Below are 5,000 nucleotides of genomic sequence, written 5' to 3' on the forward strand. Positions count from 1 at the left end.
TTGGCTGCGCGAGCGAGCGGCGAGCGGCGGACAGCGAGCGAAGCGAGAGGCAGCACCGTCCCTGCTATACGAAAGCCCCATCCAGCCCTGTGCCACCCGGGGGGTTCCAGGGTGCTGAGATGGCTGACATTTTGCTCCGCTCACGACGGTCGCCGCGGCACACAAGAACAGCCCAAAAACAGGCCAAAACAGCCCAAAAACGGGCCAAAACTGGCCATTTTTGGCTGCGCGAGCGAGCAGCGAGCGGCGGACAGCGAGCGAAGCGAGAGGCAGCACCGTCCCTGCTATACGAAAGCCCCATCCAGCCCTGTGCCACCCGGGGGGTTCCAGGGTGCTGAGATGGCTGACGTTTTGCTCCGCTCACGACGGTCGCCGCGGCACGCAAGAACAGGCCAAAAACTGGCCAAAACAGCCCAAAAACGGGCCAAAACTGGCCATTTTTTGCTGCGCGAGCGAGCGGAGAGCGGCGAACAGCGAGCGAAGCGCGAGGCAGCACCGTCCCTGCTATACGAAAGCCCCATCCAGCCCTGTGCCACCCGGGGGGTTCCAGGGTGCTGAGATGGCTGACATTTTGCTCCGCTCACGACGGTCACCGCGCCACACAAGAACAGCCCAAAAACAGGCCAAAACAGCCCAAAAACGGGCCAAAACTGGCCATTTTTGGCTGCGCGAGCGAGCGGCGAGCGGCGAACAGCGAGCGAAGCGAGAGGCAGCACCGTCCCTGCTATACGAAAGCCCCATCCAGCCCTGTGCCACCCGGGGGGTTCCAGGGTGCTGAGATGGCTGACGTTTTGCTCCGCTCACGACGGTCACCGCACCACGCAAGAACAGGCCAAAAACTGGCCAAAACAGCCCAAAAACGGGCCAAAACTGGCCATTTTTGGCTGCGCGAGCGAGCGGCGAGCGGCGAACAGCGAGCGAAGCGAGAGGCAGCACCGTCCCTGCTATACGAAAGCCCCATCCAGCCCTGTGCCACCCGGGGGGTTCCAGGGTGCTGAGATGGCTGACGTTTTGCTCCGCTCTCGACGGTCACCGCGCAATGCAAGAACAGGCCAAAAACTGGCCAAAACGGCCCAAAAACGGGCCAAAACTGGCCATTTTTGGCTGCGCGAGCGGCGAGCGGCGGACAGCGAGCGAAGCGAGAGGCAGCACCGTCCCTGCTATACGAAAGCCCCATCCAGCCCTGTGCCACCCGGGGGGTTCCAGGGTGCTGAGATGGCTGACGTTTTGCTCCGCTCTCGACGGTCACCGCGCAATGCAAGAACAGGCCAAAAACTGGCCAAAACGGCCCAAAAACGGGCCAAAACTGGCCATTTTTGGCTGCGCGAGCGAGCGGCGAGCGGCGGACAGCGAGCGAAGCGAGAGGCAGCACCGTCCCTGCTATACGAAAGCCCCATCCAGCCCTGTGCCACCCGGGGGGTTCCAGGGTGCTGAGATGGCTGACGTTTTGCTCCGCTCTCGACGGTCACCGCGCAATGCAAGAACAGGCCAAAAACTGGCCAAAACGGCCCAAAAACGGGCCAAAACTGGCCATTTTTGGCTGCACGAGCGAGCGGCGAGCGGCGGACAGCGAGCGAAGCGAGAGGCAGCACCGTCCCTGCTATACGAAAGCCCCATCCAGCCCTGTGCCACCCGGGGGGTTCCAGGGTGCTGAGATGGCTGACGTTTTGCTCCGCTCTCGACGGTCACCGCGCAATGCAAGAACAGGCCAAAAACTGGCCAAAACGGCCCAAAAACGGGCCAAAACTGGCCATTTTTGGCTGCACGAGCGAGCGGCGAGCGGCGGACAGCGAGCGAAGCGAGAGGCAGCACCGTCCCTGCTATACGAAAGCCCCATCCAGCCCTGTGCCACCCGGGGGGTTCCAGGGTGCTGAGATGGCTGACGTTTTGCTCCGCTCTCGACGGTCACCGCGCAATGCAAGAACAGGCCAAAAACTGGCCAAAACGGCCCAAAAACGGGCCAAAACTGGCCATTTTTGGCTGCACGAGCGAGCGGCGAGCGGCGGACAGCGAGCGAAGCGAGAGGCAGCACCGTCCCTGCTATACGAAAGCCCCATCCAGCCCTGTGCCACCCGGGGGGTTCCAGGGTGCTGAGATGGCTGACGTTTTGCTCCGCTCTCGACGGTCACCGCGCAATGCAAGAACAGGCCAAAAACTGGCCAAAACGGCCCAAAAACGGGCCAAAACTGGCCATTTTTGGCTGCGCGAGCGAGCGGCGAGCGGCGGACAGCGAGCGAAGCGAGAGGCAGCACCGTCCCTGCTATACGAAAGCCCCATCCAGCCCTGTGCCACCCGGGGGGTTCCAGGGTGCTGAGATGGCTGACGTTTTGCTCCGCTCTCGACGGTCACCGCGCAATGCAAGAACAGGCCAAAAACTGGCCAAAACGGCCCAAAAACGGGCCAAAACTGGCCATTTTTGGCTGCACGAGCGAGCGGCGAGCGGCGGACAGCGAGCGAAGCGAGAGGCAGCACCGTCCCTGCTATACGAAAGCCCCATCCAGCCCTGTGCCACCCGGGGGGTTCCAGGGTGCTGAGATGGCTGACGTTTTGCTCCGCTCTCGACGGTCACCGCGCAATGCAAGAACAGGCCAAAAACTGGCCAAAACGGCCCAAAAACGGGCCAAAACTGGCCATTTTTGGCTGCACGAGCGAGCGGCGAGCGGCGGACAGCGAGCGAAGCGAGAGGCAGCACCGTCCCTGCTATACGAAAGCCCCATCCAGCCCTGTGCCACCCGGGGGGTTCCAGGGTGCTGAGATGGCTGACGTTTTGCTCCGCTCTCGACGGTCACCGCGCAATGCAAGAACAGGCCAAAAACTGGCCAAAACGGCCCAAAAACGGGCCAAAACTGGCCATTTTTGGCTGCACGAGCGAGCGGCGAGCGGCGGACAGCGAGCGAAGCGAGAGGCAGCACCGTCCCTGCTATACGAAAGCCCCATCCAGCCCTGTGCCACCCGGGGGGTTCCAGGGTGCTGAGATGGCTGACGTTTTGCTCCGCTCTCGACGGTCACCGCGCAATGCAAGAACAGGCCAAAAACTGGCCAAAACGGCCCAAAAACGGGCCAAAACTGGCCATTTTTGGCTGCGCGAGCGAGCGGCGAGCGGCGGACAGCGAGCGAAGCGAGAGGCAGCACCGTCCCTGCTATACGAAAGCCCCATCCAGCCCTGTGCCACCCGGGGGGTTCCAGGGTGCTGAGATGGCTGACGTTTTGCTCCGCTCTCGACGGTCACCGCGCAATGCAAGAACAGGCCAAAAACTGGCCAAAACGGCCCAAAAACGGGCCAAAACTGGCCATTTTTGGCTGCACGAGCGAGCGGCGAGCGGCGGACAGCGAGCGAAGCGAGAGGCAGCACCGTCCCTGCTATACGAAAGCCCCATCCAGCCCTGTGCCACCCGGGGGGTTCCAGGGTGCTGAGATGGCTGACGTTTTGCTCCGCTCTCGACGGTCACCGCGCAATGCAAGAACAGGCCAAAAACTGGCCAAAACGGCCCAAAAACGGGCCAAAACTGGCCATTTTTGGCTGCACGAGCGAGCGGCGAGCGGCGGACAGCGAGCGAAGCGAGAGGCAGCACCGTCCCTGCTATACGAAAGCCCCATCCAGCCCTGTGCCACCCGGGGGGTTCCAGGGTGCTGAGATGGCTGACGTTTTGCTCCGCTCTCGACGGTCACCGCGCAATGCAAGAACAGGCCAAAAACTGGCCAAAACGGCCCAAAAACGGGCCAAAACTGGCCATTTTTGGCTGCACGAGCGAGCGGCGAGCGGCGGACAGCGAGCGAAGCGAGAGGCAGCACCGTCCCTGCTATACGAAAGCCCCATCCAGCCCTGTGCCACCCGGGGGGTTCCAGGGTGCTGAGATGGCTGACGTTTTGCTCCGCTCTCGACGGTCACCGCGCAATGCAAGAACAGGCCAAAAACTGGCCAAAACGGCCCAAAAACGGGCCAAAACTGGCCATTTTTGGCTGCGCGAGCGAGCGGCGAGCGGCGGACAGCGAGCGAAGCGAGAGGCAGCACCGTCCCTGCTATACGAAAGCCCCATCCAGCCCTGTGCCACCCGGGGGGTTCCAGGGTGCTGAGATGGCTGACGTTTTGCTCCGCTCTCGACGGTCACCGCGCAATGCAAGAACAGGCCAAAAACTGGCCAAAACGGCCCAAAAACGGGCCAAAACTGGCCATTTTTGGCTGCACGAGCGAGCGGCGAGCGGCGGACAGCGAGCGAAGCGAGAGGCAGCACCGTCCCTGCTATACGAAAGCCCCATCCAGCCCTGTGCCACCCGGGGGGTTCCAGGGTGCTGAGATGGCTGACGTTTTGCTCCGCTCTCGACGGTCACCGCGCAATGCAAGAACAGGCCAAAAACTGGCCAAAACGGCCCAAAAACGGGCCAAAACTGGCCATTTTTGGCTGCACGAGCGAGCGGCGAGCGGCGGACAGCGAGCGAAGCGAGAGGCAGCACCGTCCCTGCTATACGAAAGCCCCATCCAGCCCTGTGCCACCCGGGGGGTTCCAGGGTGCTGAGATGGCTGACGTTTTGCTCCGCTCTCGACGGTCACCGCGCAATGCAAGAACAGGCCAAAAACTGGCCAAAACGGCCCAAAAACGGGCCAAAACTGGCCATTTTTGGCTGCACGAGCGAGCGGCGAGCGGCGGACAGCGAGCGAAGCGAGAGGCAGCACCGTCCCTGCTATACGAAAGCCCCATCCAGCCCTGTGCCACCCGGGGGGTTCCAGGGTGCTGAGATGGCTGACGTTTTGCTCCGCTCTCGACGGTCACCGCGCAATGCAAGAACAGGCCAAAAACTGGCCAAAACGGCCCAAAAACGGGCCAAAACTGGCCATTTTTGGCTGCACGAGCGAGCGGCGAGCGGCGGACAGCGAGCGAAGCGAGAGGCAGCACCGTCCCTGCTATACGAAAGCCCCATCCAGCCCTGTGCCACCCGGGGGGTTCCAGGGTGCTGAGATGGCTGACGTTTTGCTCCGCTCTCGACGGTCACCGCGCAATGCA

Source organism: Musa acuminata, unplaced genomic scaffold (assembly GCF_036884655.1).
Source record: "Musa acuminata AAA Group cultivar baxijiao unplaced genomic scaffold, Cavendish_Baxijiao_AAA HiC_scaffold_835, whole genome shotgun sequence".
Lineage (NCBI taxonomy): Eukaryota > Viridiplantae > Streptophyta > Magnoliopsida > Zingiberales > Musaceae > Musa > Musa acuminata.